General features: G+C 45.1%; 1 non-coding gene and 1 pseudogene across 1 annotated transcript; one reads left to right on the top strand and one right to left on the bottom strand.

The window, feature by feature from the left end:
* Positions 1–1,445: 1,445 nt before the first annotated feature.
* LOC113597974 (keratin, type I cytoskeletal 19-like) lies at positions 1,446–18,417 on the bottom strand (annotated as a pseudogene).
* LOC113602139 (U6 spliceosomal RNA) lies at positions 13,991–14,097 on the top strand. Its single transcript, XR_003423501.1, has one exon. It is a non-coding gene; the product is annotated as a U6 spliceosomal RNA (small nuclear RNA).
* Positions 18,418–20,879: the final 2,462 nt, after the last annotated feature.

Below are 20,879 nucleotides of genomic sequence, written 5' to 3' on the forward strand. Positions count from 1 at the left end.
TGATGCATAGGGGCACTTGTACCCCAATGTTTATAGCAGCACTTTCAACAATAGCCAAAGTATGGAAAGAGCCTAAATGTCCATCAACTGATGAATGGATAAAGAAATTATAGCTTATATACGTAATAGAATACTACGTGGCAATGAGAAAGAATGAAATCTGGCCTTTTGTAGCAAAGTGGATGGAACTGGAGAGTGTTATGCTAAGTGAAACAAGTCATACAGAGAAAGACAGATACCATATGTTTTCACTCTTAACATGGATCCTGAGAAACTTAACAGAAGACCATGAGGGAGGGGAAGGGAAAAAAAAGGTTAGAGTGGGAGGAGCCAAACCATAAGAGACTCTTAAAAACTGAGAACAAACTGAGGGTTGGTGGGGGGTGGGAGGGAGGGGAGGGTGGGTGATGGGCATTGAGGAGGGCACCTGTTGGGATGAGCACTGGGTGTTGTATGGAAACCAATTTGACAATAAAGTTCATATTAAAAAAATGTTTGTTTATTTGTTTGTTTACTTTTGAGAGGGAAAGAGAGCAAGAGCCAGCAGGGGAGGGGTAGAGAGAGAGGGAGAGAGAATCCTAAGCAGGCTCCGTGCTGTCAGTGCAGAGCCCAATGTGGCTTAATCTCATGCACCGTGAGATCATGACCTGAGCCAAAACCAAGAAGTCGAACACTTAACAGACTGAGCCACCCAGGTGCCCTAGGAGAGAGAACCTCAAGCCGGCTCCACGCCCATAATGGAGCCCATGTCCAGCTCGATCCCATGACCCTGGGGTCATGAGTCTGAGCCAAAATCAAGAGTCTACACTTCACTGACTGAGCCACCTGGGCACCCCAGGAATCCTCGTATCTTACTAGCGAGAATGTAAAGGGTGAGGCTATTTTTGAGCAGTTTGGCCATTCCTTAAAAAGTTAAACATGAAGTTCCCATATAACCCAGAAATTCCACTTCTAGTTTTAAATCCAAGAGAACTAAAAACGTATGTTCATGCAGAAACTTGTACATGAATTATTCATAACAGCCAAAAAGTGGGAACAACCCAAATTTCTATCAACTGATGAACTGATGACCATAAGCTGTTATATCCATACACTGGAATAGTATTCAGCCATAGAAAGGGATGAAGTTCTGGTAGATGCAGTAATGTGGATGAACCTTGAAACCATTTTGTCAAGTGATAGGAGCCAGACAGAAAATAAGACATATTGTACGATTCTCTTTCTAGGAAGTGTTTAGAATAGGCAAATCCACAGGGACAAGAAATGAATTAGTGGTTGACGAGGATGGAAAGAAGATGGAATAAGAAGGGACATCTAATGGGAATGGGGTATCTTTTGGGCTGACAAAACGTTCTGGAATTAGATATGGAGATGAATGTACGAGCGTGGACTGAAATGTACACTTCGTTATTTTTTCCCTTGAGCCATAAAGCTTTATTGCCAGGTCAAGGGAAAAGCTAAAGGTGGGGTCCCCCACCACCCATGCCCCTGCTCAGGGGAACCCCTCTGCAGGACAGCAGGAAGCCCAGGAGGCTGCCAGACTCAGAGAGCCTTGGGAGTGGGCAGATTGTTGCAGTGGACGTCCCGGCCTTTTGGGCGGGGGTAGGTGGCAATCTCCCGCTCCAGCCACGACTTGATGCCCATGAACTGCTGGTGCTCCTGCTGGTGCTTCTACCGCTGGGTGTCCTCAGGCACATCGCTCAGCTGGGCTTCAATACCACCGACCAGTGCCTGGATCTGGGCCAGTGGAGCTCCAATGCGGGCCTCTGTTTCCACCAGTGTGCCTTCCAGGGGGGACTTTCCTGCTTAGTTGAGCCTGACGTGCCACCGGTCAGTGACCTCTGTCTTGCTTCTCTACATATTGGCTTCTCGTGTCGCCCAGGATTCTGGCAAGGTCGATCTCCAGAGCAGAATCCACCTCCACACTGACCTGGCCACCCACCTGGCCCCCCAGGACACTGATTTCCTCTGCTGGTTCTCCTGCAGGTCGGCCAGCTCCTCCCTCAGGCCTTCGATCTGCATCTCCAGGTTGGTCCTGGCTGGGGTCAGCTCATCCAGCACCCCGCGCAGGCCATTATGTCGGCCTCCTAGCCCAGACCTTGTTGGAAAGTCATCTGCAGCCAGACAGGCATTGTCACTCTGCAGGACAATCTTGGAGTGCTTAATGGTGGCCACAAGATTCTTGTCCTGCAGCTCCTTGATGGTCTTGAAGTAGGGGCTGTAGTTGTGGGCAGGCCTGCAACCGGCTTCTGGTACCAGTCTCAGATGCCACCTCCAGATCTCCCTCGACCTCCTCTAGGGTGTGCACCTTCTCCAGGTAGAAGCCAGAAGCCCATTGAAGTTCCGTATGGTGAGTTTCTCATTGCCTGCCCGCAGCCTGTTGGACCTGGCCAGGCCATCTGCCAAGCTGCTGTAGCCCCTCCAGGAAGATAAGGATGCAAATTGGGCAGAGGACCTGGACACAGCATGGCCACCTGAGCCCCAGTAGGTGCTGGGCATGCAGAAGGCACCTCCAGTCCCAAAGCACAGGGAGCCACCACCCCAGTTCCGGAGGGCCAACTGGAGGATAACTGGCGAGAGCTGTAGGAAGTAATAGAGAAGGAGGATGCAGCCACACCGGTTCGAGGAGCAGTGGTCAGAGGGAGGGAGCCTGAAATGTATACTTCAAATAGGTGTATTTTATGGTATGTGAATTTTATCTCAATTTTTTTATTTTAATAATATATTTTATTTGATCCAGTGTGTCTAAAATATCATTTCAACTTGTTTTTAATTTTTTGCTTATCTCTTTATTTTTAATTCATTTTCTATTTATTTAAATTCAAGTTAGTTAACATACAATGTAGTCTTGGCTTCGGGAGTAGAACCCAGTGATGCATCTCTTACCTATGACACCCAGGGCTCATCCTGAAAAGTGCCTTCCTTAATGCCCATCATCAGGGAAATACAAATCAAAACCACATTGAGCTACCACCTCCCAATGGTCAGGATGACTAAAATTAACAACTCAGGTTGGCAAGGCTGCAGAGAAAGGGGAACACTTTGGTACTGTTGGTGGGATTGCAAACTGGTGCAGCCACTCTGGAAAACAGTATGGAGGTTCCTCAACAAATTAAAAATAGAACCACCCTATGACCCAGCAATTGAATTACAAGGAATTTATCCAAACAAAAGTGCTGATTCGAAGGGGGCACATGCACCCCAATGTTTATAGCTGCACTATCAACAATAGTCAAAGTATGGAAGGAGCCCAAATGTCCATCAACTGATGAATGGACAAAGAAGCTGTGGTATATACATACACTAGAATACTACTCGGTGGTGAAAAATAACAAAATCTTGCCATTTGCAACAACGTGGATGGAATAAGTCAGTCAGAGAAGACAGATATCATACGATTTCACTCATATGTGGAATTTGAGAAACTCAACAGATGAACATGGGAGAAGGGAAGGAAAAAGAAGATAAAAACAGAGAGGGAGGCAAACCATAAGAGACTCTTAAATATAGAGAACAAACTGAGGCTTGCTGGAGGTGAGGTAGGTGGGGGGATGGGTTACATGGGTGATGGGAATTTTATCTCAATTTTAAAGAGACACCATCAAGAAGGAGAAAAGGCAAGTCCCAGAGCAGGAGAAGATATTTGTAATACATGTAACCAGGGAGGTGTAACCATAGATATGAGAGGACTTACGTCCAGAAAATGTAAAAAAGAAAAAAAGAAATCAATGAGCAAAAGACACAAAACCCTACAGAAAAATGGGCAAAAGATGTGAACAAACATGTCACGAAAGAGTAGCCAATAAACCAAAAAGTATTCGACCTCACTAGCAATCACGACCTTGTAAAACCATAAGTCTAAAACAACCGCCAATCCAACACTTAAACCTTTACTCTCATACACCCATTCTAATGACTGCAATTGAAAATATGGAAAAACTCCTGGGACGTTACTCTTTTCATCACCTCTAAGGGGAACCACAGCTCTGACTTCTAACCGCATAGCTTACTTTTATTTGTTTTTGAATTGCATATTTGTTTGAATATGGCCTCTTTGGCTCAACATTATGTCTGTGAAACTAATCCATGCTGCTGCATGTAGCAACAGGTTGTTCATTTTGGTTGCTGTGTTGTATTACTTCATATGAATAGATTGCGATTTACTCACTTATTATTTCTGTTGCTGAGCATCTGGGTTGTTTCCAGCTCTTGGCTGTGACATACAAACACTGCTATGTTGAATGAAAGAAGTCAGATATGTAAGAATGCATACTCTGTGGTTCTATTATACTGACTACACTAGTCTATGGTTTTAAAGGGGGGAGCGGGGGCTGGGGTTCGTGCCTGGGAGGGGAGATGAGGGAGGCTTCCGGATGCTGGCTATCTTCTGTTTCCTGATCTTGATATTGAAACTGGGTGTGTCCCCAGTGTGCTCATGTGGGTAGCGTGCAGTTAGGATTTGCGCTCTTTCACGTTTCATTTAAAACACCATTCACAAAAATAAACTCAAAATGGATAAAGGACCTGAATGCGAGACAGGAAACCATCAAAATCCTAGAGGAGAAAGCAGGAAAAAACCTCTCTGACCTCAGCTGCAGCAATTTCTTACTTGACACATCTCCAAAGGCAAGGGAATTAGAAGCAAAAATGAACTATTGGGATCTCATGAAGATAAAAAGCTTCTGCACTGCAAAGGAAACAATCACCAAAACTAAAAGGCAGCCAATGGAATGGGAAAAGATACTTGCAAATGACATATCAGACAAAGGGCTAGTATCCAAAATCTACAAAGAACTCACCAAACTCCATACCTGAAAAACAAATAATCCAGTGAAGAAATGGGCAGAAAACATGAATAGACACTTGTCTAAAGAAGACATCCAGCTGACAAACAGACACATGAAAAGATGCTCAACGTCACTCATCACGGAAATACAAATCAAAACCACACTGAGATATCACCTCACGCCAGTCAGAGTGGCTAAAATGAACAAATCAGGAAACTCTAAATGCTGGCGAGGATGTGGAGAAACGAAAACCCTCTTGCACTGTTGGTGGGAATGCAAACTGGTGCAGCCACTCTGGAAAACAGTGTGGAGGTTCCTCAAAAAAATTAAAAATAGAACTGCCCTATGACCTAGCAATAGCACTGCTAGGAATTGACCCAAGGGATCCAGGAGTGCTGATGCATAGGGGCACTTGTACTCCCATATTTATAGCAGCACTTTCAACAATAGCCAAATTATGGAAAGAGCCTAAATGTCCATCAACTGATGAATGGATGAAGAAATTGTGGTTTATATACACAATGGAATACTACGTGGCAATGAGAAAGAATGAAATCTGGCCCTTTGTAGCAAAGGGGAATGAACTGGAGAGTGTGATGCTAAGTGAAACAAGTCATACAGAGAAAGACAGATGCCATATTATGTGGATCCTGAGAAACTTAACAGAAGACCATGGGGGAGGGGAAGAAAAAAAAAAGGTTAGAGAGGGAGGGAGAATAAACTGAGGGTTGATGGGGGGTGGGAGGGAGGGGTGGGTGGGTGATGGGCATTGAGGAGGGCACCTTTTGGGATGAGCAGTGGGTGTCGTATGGAAACCAATTTGACAATAAATTTCATATTAAAAATTAAAAAATTTAAAAAAACATACTTCAAAAACTCAAAACACCTTTGGGACCAAACAGAGCAATATATTTCTTTTGCTACCCACAAGCTACTAAAGCCACTTTATAAAGACAGGAGAGCTAGAGTTCCTCCAGACAGAGGCCAGCCCCAGGAGTGTTTGTCTTGGGTATTTATAGGCTTGAGTTTTCCTGCTAGGCTACCATGCCTTTGGTTTTAGTTCCTGGGTATCCTATGTTTCCTTGATTCACCAGCTATATATAGTGCTCCCTTGGATCTTCACCATACCCTCAAAGTTGTTGGCGGTGGCTTTTCCATCCTTGACTAGAAGTACTAGGAGTTGATAGTATGAATGACAGTAGAATTCATTCATTCTTGGATGGACTTCCTTTACTGTAAGTAAATAAATTATTAGCTATGATGGACAATGGAGCGAGATGATAAGAAAAGCATTCATCAATTGCCCCCAATTCTTTCATGTGACATACAAAGATATTTGTTCCCATTATAAATTGCTAAGTAAATCAGAAAGAAAAGCCACATGCCAGTATTATTTCAACAGGGCCTGAACAATGACATTGGTGGAACATATCAGAAAAGCTAATGGCTTTACACGTGGACTTTTCTCTGTCCACATCTCCACTTGGTTCTGTGATAACCAGGGTGTTAGTTACACATTATGTATTTTCATTTATTAGAATATTTTTTAAGCAGTGGGCTGGAAACCTGACACATGCACAGATTTTTATCACGTTGTCCTATATGAGTCTTTCTAAACTCAGTGCCTTTTGGAAGAGGAGATAATTGCTTGCAAATTGATATTTAATAATACCAATTAAATTGATATTTCATAACACAACCAAGTCTCACACATCTCTAGTGGGGGTGTACATAGTTTTTATTACCCCACAATATTTTAAATCCCCAAATGGCTCCCAGTTCCTTGAAGGCACCCTACATCTCTCCCTACCTGTTCATCTTCCCCAGTTCTGTCCATAATGATCCCTGACCACTTGTGGACTTACTCCCTTCCGCCCCACTCCCATCGGGGCACCAAGAAGATGACACCCAGTACATCCTGTCATGCTGGCAGTGTCTACCTCAGGAATCAGAAGCCATTTTGGACTGCTTTGTGTCCAATAGCTAAATTCCTGGGATGGACAGACCCACAGCTTAACAATATTAGCTCCTCTCGTCCAAAGCCTTTCTGTTTAGATTCACTGTGACAGTCAGAAATTTCCTCTGGAATCTTGTCACTTTCCCCAACCAATCCCCTGTCCTTTGGGATGCCCCAACCTTCCTGGGGTTCCTCTGCCTGGGGCAAGGCCCAAAGGATCAGGGCACAGAAGCCCTTCCTTGGAAACCACCACTCTACTCCTGGTGTCCTCAGCAACTCTTCAAGTGTGGGGAATCTTTTCTAGTCTAGGGACCAAGGGTAGAGAGCAAAACATACATTTTTCCTCAAGTAGAGTTTCCCTGGATCTGTTGCATATGCCACGGCTCCTTCTGTAACTCCCACAACCAACCGAAAAGCCAAGGCCAGTGCTTGAATCTTTCCTTTTTCTTTCTTTCTGCTGAGTCATCCCTTCCCTGAGCATGAGGGAAAACTTTGCTGATGGAATGGGGAAGGGGTTCAGCTGTTACTTCCATCGTTATCCTCTCTCACCCCCAGGATCAGCCCTGTGTCTGTCATGCCTCATGTGCAATCTAACCCCAGATAATGACCTAATCTCCACCTGACTCTATAATCATGTCTTCTCAGGCATCCTAACATGGTGTCTTGCTTTACAAAGTTCAACAAAACTTGTCTTGGGGTTTATGTGTTACCTTAGGTTATCTTTGCACCAGGTCCTTTCACTAACTCAGAGGCGGGCGAAGACCTAACTGTTTTGGATCTGCTGCTTATCACTGAGATCTCCGTGGGGACCCCAAACATGGTCCCAGTGAAAAAGCATACCTAGGACCCAAGACATCTCCTGGAACTTGTTACCCCATGAGTCACTCTGACCCATCCTGTCACACTGAACAAGGTGTGAAAAAAACTCTGGGACTTGGTTTTGTTGCTGCAAAATGTCAGTGACATTTGCTTCCTTTCTTCTCGACAGTTACGTTGGTAGAATAAGTGAGATATGTGTTTCCGTCCCCAGTAAAAGAATAGTTAAGATACTTTCACAATTATTATCACAACCATCCCGAGACTCAGCTTCAGAAAAAATAATCCTCCTGTGCTGTACAAATATAAGGGGGAGAAACTGCTCTTTAAAGTGCTAAAAAATGCCCACCTTTGCATATCTTCCAAAACTCCATCCCCTAGTACAGTAAAAGCTTGGTTTGCAAGCATAATTCATTCCAGAAACATGTTTGTCATCCAAAGCACTTGTATATCAAGGCGAATTTCAAGAGCCATCGGCTCACTTGCGATCATGTGATGTTCGGCATCCCATACTACTCTTATTGCAAGACATAGCTCGTTTATGAAGTCAAAATTTATTAGAAATGTTTGCTCGTCTTGTGGAACACTTGCAGAACAAGTTGCTCGCAATCCAAGGTTTTACTGTATTTCCATTTTGACTGGATTTTTCTGCTATTCATTCCTCAAACGTATCTTTATTCCATTAACAAAGGAAACACCCGTAAAGAGGAGCAAGAGTGTGTTCAGCTGTGTGTGGACTGATTTGGAAAGGGACCTCTTAGGAAGAGCAAGGGCTCTGCCTCAGCCCTCTTGGTGAAGTAGCCAGATTTGCTGGAATCCATAGGTTTGCAGCCAAACCAAATCACCCTCTGGTCTTGAGTCTCCTGTAAGTCTTGACCAACAGGCTGGGCATCCCGTCAGCTCCTCCTTCAGCCCTCTGCCCTCGCACCTTTTATTTTTTTGCCCAGCCTCCTCCTTTATTCAGTAGAAATACCAAAACCTGATGAGGCTTCTCTAATTATCAGTATTACTTATATAAGAAAATATTGCACTAGCACCCTGTTCGATGAAGCAGATGCTTTCAGAGGAATACACTTTTAATCCTCCAGACTCATCCCCCACCCCTCCATGCCTCATTTCCTAATTTCCTTTTCACATTCACTTCCGTCCTTTCAATAGACTGCTGACGTCCTTCAGGAGGCGTCCAATCCAGGCATATGTGAATGAGTCAAATAGACCTCCTGATGTGATTTACTAGTTTCAGACGTTCTCCCTTGTCTCTTAGCCCCCTTTTCCACTCCTCCAAACATTACTTCACTTCTTTCCCACCCAGATTCCTAAAGCCATCAGCTGTTTGCTTTCACTTGGGGAACTACTCTTGCTCATGTCCACAGCCAGGGGAGACACGCACCTCCTTTACTGACCATGCTGTTAATTTCCTGCCCACCCTGCCCCCCTGTTTCTCATGGGACTGTGGGCTCATTTTAAACAGAAAATCACTTCTTGCCATTTATTGTTTTTTTTTCTCATTAATTTTTAAAAATTGAAGTATAGTTGCTCTACAATACGCTGTATTAGTTCTGGGTATATGACACAGTGATTTGGCAATTCTTTTTTTTTAAATTTTTTAAAATGTGTATTTATTTTTGAGACAGAGAGAGATAGAGCATGAGTGGGGGAAGGGCAGGGAGAGAGGGAGACACAGAATCCAAAGCAGGCTCCAGGCTCTGAGCTGTCAGCACAGAGCCCAACGCGAGGCTTGAGCTCGCAAACCGTGAGATCATGACCTGATTGGAAGTCGGACACTCAACTGACTGAGCCATCCAGGCGCCCCAGTGATTTGACAATTCTATTGTGTAACACAATGCTCACCAAGGTAAGTGCAGTTACCATCTGTCACCACACATTATTACACTATTATAGACTGTATTCCTCACGCTGTACTTTCCATCTCTATGACTTACATATTTTGTCTTATATTATTTTTTAAGTAGGCTTCATGCCCAGCACAGAGCCAATGTGGAACTTGAACTCACGACCCTGAGATCAAGACCTGATCTGAGATCAAGAGACAGAATCTCAACTGACTGAGTCACCCAGGTGCCCTGACTTACTTATTTCATAACTGGAAGTTTGTACCTCTTAATCTCCTTTACCCATTTTGCTCATCCTTCCACCCCCCTCCCCTCTGGCAACTACCAGTTTGTTCTTTGTATTCGTGAGTCTGTTTCTATTTGTTTGTTTGTCTTTTAGATTTCACATATAAGTGAAATCATATGATATTTGGGTTTTTTTTCAGTCTTACTTATCACTTTTTGTAATGTCAAAACGCTTTTCTTTTCTATTTTTTTAAGGTTTTTATTTTATTTTTTAAGTAATCTCTATACCCAGTGTAGATCTCTCAAACTTATAACCCCAAGACCCAGCCAGGCGCCCCTCAAAAGTCTTTTCTTAATCCAGACTGACATGGTAGCCCCTTCGCCAAGCTGTCCCTCTCCAGCCTTCAGCTATTTTTCTGGAGGTGACTTCATACACTGTGCTTTTTCCTGGGCTGCCCTGGGGTTTTCCCTGGGCTCGTGGCCACCCAGCTAGACGTGCATAAGCAATACCACTGCTCAAGACAGATTTCTCAAGATTAACCTGGAGAGAAACAAGGCAAAGCCTGTACCTTGTTTTTATTCACCACAGAAGAAATGCAAATATTGCAAAATGAAGAACATTTGCATTATTGCCATCACCTAATGTATCTGTATTTTCACCCTCATCTGTGAAATAAAGGAGTCGGTGAAGCAAAATCAACATAGCTTTGGGAACTCTTAGAGACATAGATAAAATACATATTGTTCCTTGAAAATATATTTTGACATGTTTTGTATTCTCTCTTTATGGATTCTGGCTGGGGTGGGAGGGGAAAGATTGACAATTATCATAAATCAGGCTTTTTCCTGAATGTAATAGCTATACTTCAAAACACCGACTTTAGGCTTATGGGGTTTTCGAGCCTGAAACAGTTCATATTTGTTGTCTCTTGCTGTGTAACAGATGATCTCAAATCAACAAATATTTCTTATCTCCCAGTTTTTGAGGCTCAGGAGTCCAGGAGAGTGGCTTAGTGGGGTTGTTCTGGGTTGGGTTCTTTCATGGGGCTGCAGTCAAGCTGTGGAACAGGCTACTGTCATCTTAAGGATTGACTGGGACTGGCGAATCCATTTCCAAGCTCACTCCTATTCTGTAGGCAGTCCTTCATTTCTTGAAGGCTGTTTCCTAGGCCTCATGACATGGCATTTGACCCTTCCCAGAGTAGGTGATCCAAAGGAGAGAAAGAGTGACAAAGAGTAAAGCCAGTACCTTTTATAACCCAAACTCAAGTGTGATGCCCACTCTCCTTAGAACAATGAAGGACTGAATAACAGAAAGTAGGATCACTGGGAGCCATTGTGGGGGCTGGATACCACAGAACCTTTGAGATAACATAGTCTAGTTCTGTCAGTTACAGCCAAGGAAGCTGCAACCCAGAGACATGGAGTGAGTTGGCCAAGACCATACCATTGTTGAATACCCAAACCAGGACTTGAACCTGAACTTCCCATATTTTAGGACATTTCAATTTAGCAACTACTCATCTTACTTATTCAGAGATTATCAGAAACAAGGTGTGGAGATTTAGGGTGAAGAATATAATCACAATCCCTGCCCATGAGGTCAGAGAAGTGGTAAGGAACAGAATACACTGAATGAGATTACCCAGGAGAATGGAGAACATTTCCTTGGGGTTACAACTGAAGACCCTAGAGTTCAAAGGAAGACCTGTAGTCACAGGCACCATTGGTGAAGGATTTGTGGAAATGGTGACATTGAGTTGGGCCTGGAAGTATGGATGGGTTTAGACCAACAGGGACAAATGGGATGGGGCTGGACGGAGAGTCCATGATTTGACTCTATGTCTCCAAACCTACCTCTATGAGGCTATTAGTCACAGGCCCAAGCTCTGAATCACTTTCTTGGCTACTGATGACTAGAATTTGGGGCTGTCTGGAAGGAGGACTCTGGTGGCTTTTCTGAGAGTGCCACTTGCCTTAGCTGCCGTTGCTGTTTTTAGCTGCCATTGCTGTTCTTACTGGTGGAGCTCATACTCTGATCAAGAAATTAAAGCAGCTGCCTGACCATGGCTGTCTATGTCGTCAAACAGTCCCTAAAATCAGCGGAGAAAATTTTAAGTCCAGTTGGTAAGTCAGTGTCTGTTCGTTTTGGAGAATCACCTTTGCCCACTGATTTACCTGCCCGTGAGCTGGTCTTTGAGATTTACTCCTGAGCAGGTGCTAAGAGGTTAGAAGTATGGGCTAAGGTTTGGGGCTGCATTTTCCTGGGACAGGCCAGGAACCTTCAGAAAAGTGGGGGCAAAGGGATGAGTAGAAGAGGTCAATTACAGAATGTTTCATACCTGACCCATTAGCCATCGCATTTAGAAAACCCACAGATGTTGACAGCTGCCAGGTCAATATTGATTAAAATTGTAGATGGCATCATTTAGATGAGGAGTTTTGAAGTTATTGTAAGACCTCATTAATGAATCATAATATTAAATTTGTAGACCCAAACCAACATTGAAAAAAGTTTAAATATCATAGGGAAAAGGAATAAACATTCCTTGCTCACTGTGAGAAGAGAGAGAAGGCCAACTCCAACCAATCATGTTGGATTCTCTGCTAAAACCCAACAGAGTTCACTACAGAAAACATATCATGGTGAAAAGGCAGAAGTGGATGCAAACATGGAAAATCTTACCAGTTCTATGTTTATTTAAAAATATTTTAGAAACATATAACTGACATTTCAAATGAATGATAATGCTCCATATAAGTGTCTTTTTTAAAAAATCAACTTTATTGGAGCACCTGGATGGCTCAGCCAGTTAAGCTTCTGACTTTAGCCCAGATCATGATTTCACAGTTCATGAGTTCGAGTCCTGTGTCAGGCTCTGTGCTGACAGCTTGGAACCTGGAGCCTGCTTCCGATTCTGTGTCTCCCACTCTCTCTGCCCCTTCCTTCACTCACTCTCTCTCTCTCTCTCTCTCAAAAAATAAACACTAAATTTTTTTTAAATCAACTTTATTGAGGTGTACTTGATATACAATAAGAGGTTTTCATTTTAAGTATGTAGTTCAAAGAATTTTGACAAACATATGCAGTGGTGTTACCACCACCAAAGTCAAAGCAGGAAATAGTTCTGCTACCCCTGAGAAGTTCTCTTATTTCCCTCTTTTCAGTCAAACCCCCTTCTAGTACCTCAGCTTCTGGGATGCAGTAAGGAAGCCGAAGTATCTAGAGCAAAAGCACAAGGGAGAGCAGATCAATATGTATTAGCGATCTATGTCTTGTAAGGCCTTGGGCCATAGGAGGTCAAGAATTTTGGATTTAGTCTGAGTGAAATGAGGAGGTATGGGAGGATTTTGAGCAGAGGAGTAATCTGACTTAGGTTTTAAAGAGACTGCATAGAAACTACATGTACACTAGGGTTGAACAAATAGGTTAATATATTGTAGATAATGAGAGAGAGCTAGGCTTCTCACTGTCAGAGGAGGAAGTTACAAATAAGCAAAGAGGGCAGGAAGGCTATAATGAGCCATGTGGGTTGGAATTGGAAGCATCAGTATGCACTCATGTTTCTGGATAGCTAGCTAGCTAGCTAGATGATAGATAGAAAAATAATATAGGTATGTATGTACACATGGGGTGTGTGTGTGTGTGTGTGTGTGTGTGTGTGTGTGTGTTTTGGCATTTTAACAATATGTAATCTTCCAATCCATGAACATGGGATGTCTTTCCATTTACTTAAGTCTTCTTTAACTTACTTCAATAACATTTGGCAATTTCCAGGTTCAAGCTTTACATTCTTTACTTAACTTTATCCCTAAGTTTCTTTGTGTGTGTCATTGGAAATGGAAGTGTTATTTATTTATTCATTTATTTATTTATTTAGAGTATGTGAGCAGAGCAGGGGCAGAGAGAGAGAGGGAGAGAGAGAATCCCAAGCAGGTTCCACAATGTCAGCACAGGGCTTGATGCAGTGCTCAATCTTATAAACCCTGAGATCATAACCTGTGCTGAAACCAAGAGTCAAACACTTAACCGACTGAGCCACCCTGTCACCCCTGGAATTGCTTTCTTAACATCATTTTTGGATTGTTCTCTGCTAGTAGGTAGAAGTATTGATAGTTCCTGGCATGCTGTCAGGGTATGATTCCTAAGACCTTAATGAACTGGGACAGGGTACAGGCAGAAGGGAGGCTTTTGGGAGAGGTCTGGAGAAAATGGTAACTAGAAAGACTGGAAACCAGTGATTTGCTAAGTGCCACTGAGTGAATAAGAGAGAAAAAGTCCATCTGAGTATTGCCATTTCAGTGATGGCCACTGAGCAATCACTACTGCTCAATGATTTAAAGTAAAGTGTGTGCTCACTTCGGCAGCACATATACTAAAATTGGAACGATACAGAGAAGATTAGTATGGCCCCTGCGCAAGGATGACATGCAAATTCGTGAAGCGTTCCATATTTAAAAAAATAATAATAATTAAAAAAAATAAATAAAGTAAAGTGTGAGGGTTAGAGCACCTAGGTCGTTGTTCTCCTGCAGGCAGAAGGCAGACAGAATGGAAGATGAGGCAGAGTACATGAGCTTAAAGGAGGCACTACTTCTGGGAACCCTGGGTTCTCATTCCAGGCACGTCTCCTATGTTGAAGTAAGGGCCCTGATGGGGAAGGAGTGGGACTCAGAGCTTTGGGATGGGGGTACCTGGGTACTGCAGGTAAGAAGCTTGGGCCTCCACCTTACCCCACACCTGCAGAAGTGACCCATTCCCACTGCTGGAATATAGAGCCCCCTCTTGCCTCCTGTAAGAAGACGATGCAGAGGGCACATATGAGGCAGGTGCCTGCCAGAACAATGCTTGCTCTTTAGGGTTGACTGCCACCTTCTTCTTGGCCCCCAGATCTATACTAGGGAGAAATCTGAGCAAACCTGATGGGCCTGCATAGGAAGGTGAGGAGTTCTACCCCAAAGGTGTTACAGGTCCTGGCTGCCAGCAGGGACAAGCTGGGTGCTGGGTCAGGACCAGCTGGAAAGCTGGGTCAGGGAAGTCTATTGGTGTAGGGGCACTCTCCTGTGGTAAGAGCCCTGGGTGACTGTGCCAGTATGCTGCTGGGCTGGCCCACATTAAATAAAGTAGAGATGTCAGGAGGATGGGGGCAGCTTGGGGGAAGGGAACAAAATAGCAAAAGTGGGCTTACACTAGAAACTCACCAGACTGGCCACGTTACTTGGAGGCCATGTGGACATTCCTGTCCCAGACTATGAATCTGGAGTTCTCTCTTGTCCAGCAAGAAAGTGGATGCAGAATTGAATATGAGAGAGGCTAATGTCTGGGAGGAGACAAGAGTCCTGAGAACGGGTTTCGTCTCTGTATTTATTAAGCACTCAAGATCTTACACACGTGGTGAACATGAAGAAAACAAGATCTTATACATGTGGTGAATGTGAAGAAGACAATCAGATAGTAATCATTAACTTGTGTTAGTAAGAAGCAAAGGCTCTGGGGGGCAAGTGGTGTTTGTGATCATGGTACATTGGTGCCAGATGAAAAGTAATTTCCTGCAGGTGATATAACAAGTTTCTCATGATCCCATTACAATATCTTGCTAACTAACCTTGGGCGCTTTTGCCCCGTGGTGGTGGCTTTCAGTCCTAAGCTTTTTTCTAACCGATTTATGTAAGTAAAAGAATTCTTGAATTTATTTCCCCACACATTCCATCTACCAAAGTGACAAAGCACACATGGGTGAGGGACAAGGCATCATTGGCTGTCTTCTGTAGAAGGATGGACAAACATTAGGAGAGGATTTAGAACTGGCTTCTCTGGTGGGGATGAGCAGTAGTGCTCAACCTTTACCATGCATTAAAATGAACCGGAGGGCTTGTCAGAATACAGAGAATTTGAGTCAGGATGTCTGGGTTTGGGGCTAGAGAATGTACATTTCTAGAAAGTTCCTAGGTGATGCTGCTAGTGCTAATCCAGGCACCACTGACATACCGTGGATACAGGCCGAGCGGAGGGCAGGTGGCAGCCTTGTAAGTTTCAGAAGCATGTTGAGTACAATTACATAGTGAGCCGCAATGTTGGAATGGCAAGCTGGGGTAGGGGAGATGACCTAAGGGATCTACAGAGATGATTCATAGAACACAGTGTTCCTAGGGGAAAGATAAATGGGGCTGCTGACAAGAACATCACTAATAAATACCTAATCAAAACCACCCCTACACTAAGTCATCACCCAATCTTCTTATGATAAGTCATGGCCTAATTTCCAGGCCTGAGTCAGTTCTCAGACCCAGAACCCATCCAGTGAAGAATGTACCTAGCAAACTCCATGGCAACCAAATACAGTTGTGTTCCATTGGGTCTCCCCCCAAGGGATGACAGCCGTTCGTACTGGAGAAAGGGGAACACCACTTCTTTCCAAAGTGGTTGAGTACCCAGCTCCAAATTACCATTGATATTCAGGGACCCAAAGCACCCTCATGGCTCTCCTGTTAGAGTAGGGACATACGGTGGTCATGTCATAAACAGAGGCCTGAATCAAGACACAACAGGCTCAGAAGAACAATCTGGGATGGAGTCATACATTTGAGGGTCATTGACATGTTGTTGGTATTTAAAGCCACAAGACTGGATTGGAGACAAAGAGAAGTCTTGCTGAGTGATTGGTTGTTGCCAACAAGGACAGGAGGCATACGCAGGGGCGCTGAGGAAAGACAGCAGCCTTCCCAAAGCCTCTGCACTCTCCAGACCCTGAGTCCATGAGGAAACAGGCTGTGTCTCCCTCTACAAAGTGTCCCCTGGGCCCAGCCCGGCCTCCAACACAGAAAAGGGGCTCCATAACTAGCTTCTGAATAATCTGATCTTGGCCACCACTAATGAACTCTGTGGAAAATGTGTTTTTAAGGGCAGTAATAGCAAACGTGCTGTTCCTCTTTGATGGGAGATACTTCTTTTTTTAGTTCTTAGGATGAAATGTGAGTCTTGTTTCTCTTGGGAAGATTAACCAGGGGAGGTCTCGCTGCCATGTGGGGCCCTTCCCAAGTTCATTTGTAGTGTAAATGACATGACTTTCCAAATTAAGAGAGGGAGGTGATGCAGGTTAAGTTACTGCACATTTTTTTCATATGCCAAATGCTATTTTTGCATCTTTTAAAAAGGCAGCCTATAGCCCAATAAACACCTGCTGTGCTCCTATGAAACAGTGAGAAACAAATAATCAGCCTTCTTGAAATAGCCAGAGAGCCGAGACAGAGTGGGGAACACTCTGGGCTCCAAGAGGAGCGGCTGGATTCAAATAGTTTTATTTTTTTAATTTTTTAAAATGCTTATTTATTTTTGACAGAGAGAGAGACAGAGCATGAGCGGGGAGAGGCAGAGAGAGAAGGAGACACAGAATCTGAAGCAGGCTCCAGGCTCTGAGCTGTCAGCACAGAGCCTGATGCAGGGCTCGAACTCACAGACCCCGAGATCATGACCTGAGCCGAAGTCGGACACTCAACCAACTGAGCCACCCAGGCTCCCTGTCAAACAGTTTTTTTTAAGTGAAGTAGGGCATAAAGACGCTGTGTCCTGAATGACTTTATATGCTCTTATTTAGTCCTTGTAGCAGTCCTGTGAGAGAGGAGTTATCCTCACCATCCAAATGAAGAGACGGAGTCTGGAAGGTTCAAGGACAGTCCATGCCTGCTCACCTGCCCCTTAGCCCCATTCAGCTGTGGACTCTGCTGAGCTGTCATCTGCCTTGACCCTCTGGGTCCTGGGCATGTCTCCCTGGCCTTCCTGACACAGAAACTTCTGTGTGATTCCTGGAATGGGGATGACCAATGAGGATGACCCAGGAGGACGACCCATATTTTCTGGGTGTGCACCAGGCAGAGTGAGACAAGCTTCACACAGTATAAGAGGCAGTCTAGGGGGTTGGGTAGGAGGAGTAGGGAGGGCTCTAATCCTGCTACTTTTTACTTGCGTGGCTTTGGGGAAGTTGAATGCTCTGTGGCTCAGTGTCTTCATCATTAGAATAGAGTTGCTCGTACCTACTTCATAGGTTGCTGTGCTGATGATGTGAGTTAATCTGCATAAAGCCCTCAGAACCATACCTGGCATATGGTAAGTAGGCTGTGCTTGTCCAACCCGGAGGCTCTCCATGTGTTATTTTGTCTGCATTGTTACCTGGATAAGCAAATGGGCTCAGAGAGGTGCTTGTGCCCAAGGTCGTGCTGATAGTAAGGGCCAGGACGCGAAGCAGCTCTGTCTAGTCTATACCATTGTGCCCAGCTCAGATCCACTGCATTTCCCTTGCCCCATGTGGTTCATTTGCTACCTAGCCAGACCTGCAGGGGGCTGGTATGCCTCCCAGACCAGACTTGGGTGTGTAGGAAATAACAACAGATTTGCTTTTTTTAAAGACCACAACCTGATTTCTATTTAGGGCTCCAATTTCCGTCGGGGTGATGAAAACTCAATCTCTATCAGTTCAAGGTTCTATCCTTCCTTGGGGCCACACTAGAATTGTTGAGGACTTATACAATGCCAAGGCACTGAGGTGGGGGCTGTCTGACCTTGTGTCACCTGTCTGTGCTGGCAGCCACCAGCTTTCCACTCCATCCCATAGAGCCTTTGGTCTTCATCCACATAGGCAGAGGCTGGGACAGTGGGCCACCATGGACAGTTGAGCAGGTTGTCCACTGCATAAACATACCTGGATGATGGGATAAGTAGGATTGAAATCCAGCCTGTGGTGTGCTTGCTGGGCTGTGGGTGTAGGTGCAGGACCACTTCCATCCTGAGAAAGGGATACCTTTTTCTTTGCACCGAGGAACTACCAACTGGCCAGGCCATGTACCTCTGGCTTTTTCATCTTTTTTCTTTTTTATTAAAAAAATTTAAAAACATTTATTCATTTTTGAGAGACAGAGACACAGAGTGTGAGTGGCGAAGGGGTAGAGAGAGAGGGAAACACAGAATCCAAAGCAGGATCCAGGATCTGAGCTGTCAGCACACAGCCCAACATGGGGCTCGAACTCATGAACCATGAGATCACAAACTGAGCTGAGGTCAGATGCTTAACCAACTTAGCCGCCCAGGCGCCCCTCATCTATCTTCTTCTAATGTTTACAAAAGGCGTCTTCAAGCTGGTGGGGGCTCTGCTGGAGTCATCCCTTCTCTGTCTCAATGGCTCCCTCAGGTCCTCTGCCACTTCCGGGTGGTGCTCTGGCTCCTGGCCTCACTCACGTGGGGGGTGGGCTCCTGTGAAAGGCTTTCCGGGTCATGGCTGCTGCCTGTCCCCTCAGGCCTGCCATCCCCAGCAAGGGTGCACCTGGGGAGTTGGGCACAAGGCCCCTGCTCTTGGAGCTCACAATATAGCTGGGGTTTTGCTGTCTCCCTGGGACACTGCCCAGAAGGGGTACAAGGCTCCCCTCTGTAGAAGCTCCCTAGAAATTACTGTGCTTTCCTGACTCCCCTCCATCTCTCCTCCCCATCCTCGCCTTAAGGGATCTTTTCTTGTCCCCTGGGAACCCCAACTTTCCTCAGCATCCTCCTCTTCCATCTCAGGATTTCCTCCCTGGTTTTTACCTAGTCAGGTGTCTTCTTCAAGCCTTTAAAACTTGCCAGGAAAGGGCACCTCGGTGGCTCAGTTGGTTAAGGGTCCCACTCTTGGTTTCGGCTCAGGTCATGATCTCACATTCATGGGTTCAAGCCTTGCCAGCGTAGAGCCTGCTTGGGATTCTCTCTCTCCGTCTGTCTCTCTGCCCCTCCCCTACTCTTGCCAGGTCACTTTCTCTCTCTCAAAATAAAATAAATAAACTTAAAAAAAAACTTAAAAAAATAAAACGTGCCATGAAAACATTTCTGTTTTGGCTTTCTGCCTCCCCTCAAGCAATGGAGTGGGGGTGGGACGAACCATTTGAGGGAAATTCATTAATGTCTCTTCCCCAATTGTCCCCCCAAGCTTGGGAGGCCCATGGGTCCTGGGGCATACTGTTCCATGTCCTCCAAGTAGAGAAAAGACCTGCTGTTCCCATTCCCCAAGCCCTATGCAAGCCCCCCTGTTTCTAAGGCTCTCCATGAAACTCTGCGCTCTGCTTCTCGTCCACAGCACCTCTCACGTAGACTGGAGGAGGGGACCTTTGCCTGAAGGGGTCCTGGAGCCGCTTTCTGAGTTCTCCCTCCTCACGCAGCGCCCCCTATCGGGAGTCTGGGAAAATTCCCGTTCTCCTTGAAGGCGCTCTGGGAACTAGAATTTTGTTTTTTTCTTTTCTTTTTTAAAGTTTGTTTGCTTGTTTATTGAGAGAGAGAGAGAGAGAGAGAGAGAGCAAGCGAGGGAGGGCAGAGAGAGGGAGAGACAGAATCCTAAGCAGGCTCCACGCCATCAGTGCACAGCTCCATGCGGGGCTCAAACTCACAAACTGCCGAGATCATGACCTGAGCCAGGATCAAGAGTCCAGCGCTCAACCAACTGGGCCACTCAGGCGCCCCAGAATTTTATTTTTCACAATGGCTGTGTTTAACAACTGGCTCACAAAATTCCTGAAAATTTAACAATTGGCTCTCACAAGCGGGTAGGAGCTGTCCCCAGCACACCACTGCCAAGCCCCAGTGACTCCAGGTTCCGCAATGGGAGGCACCAGCAGGAAATGGGAACGCAGGAAGAGAGGTTTGGGTTTTTCTTCACCTGCTCCCTCCTGGGATGCATTCAGCTCCTGCTCCTCTAGGGGGCCCCCTTCCGGAGCTCCAGGCTCCTCCAGGCTCAGCCAACACTTTCCCCTCCTTCTGTCCCTTGGGCGCTAAGGGCTTCTTGGCTTCTAGCTCTTGCTAATTCTGATACTTCTGCATCCCATCCACCCTTTGTAGTCTCATTACATCTCATTAGCCACTCCCTTCCCTTTGAATATGCTCCTCTGTTTCCTGGCTGGACCCTGCCTGCTCAGGTCTGCTCCTGTGGTCACAACTTCTGATACTTCTGTTCCCAAATTTAGGAACTGTGTGTCCTCAGGCAAGTCTCTCAACTTCTCTGAGCTACAGTTTTGTGAGAATTAAGTGTGATGCATCAGGACATTATTTTGAGAGATTAACCAGTGGTACTTTTTCTTTTCTCTTGCTATTTCCTGGTGCCCTATGACTCCTTCCCAAACTGGGCTGCTGTACCCAATAGCAGCCATTTCTCAAGGACAGGATTTAGAGCAGAAGTAGGGAGAAAGTTCTGACTTTCAAAATGTAAGACCCTGAAGGGCATCGGGGCAAGG

This window comes from Acinonyx jubatus, chromosome B3 (genome assembly GCF_027475565.1).
Source record: "Acinonyx jubatus isolate Ajub_Pintada_27869175 chromosome B3, VMU_Ajub_asm_v1.0, whole genome shotgun sequence".
Classification (NCBI taxonomy): Eukaryota; Metazoa; Chordata; class Mammalia; order Carnivora; family Felidae; genus Acinonyx; species Acinonyx jubatus.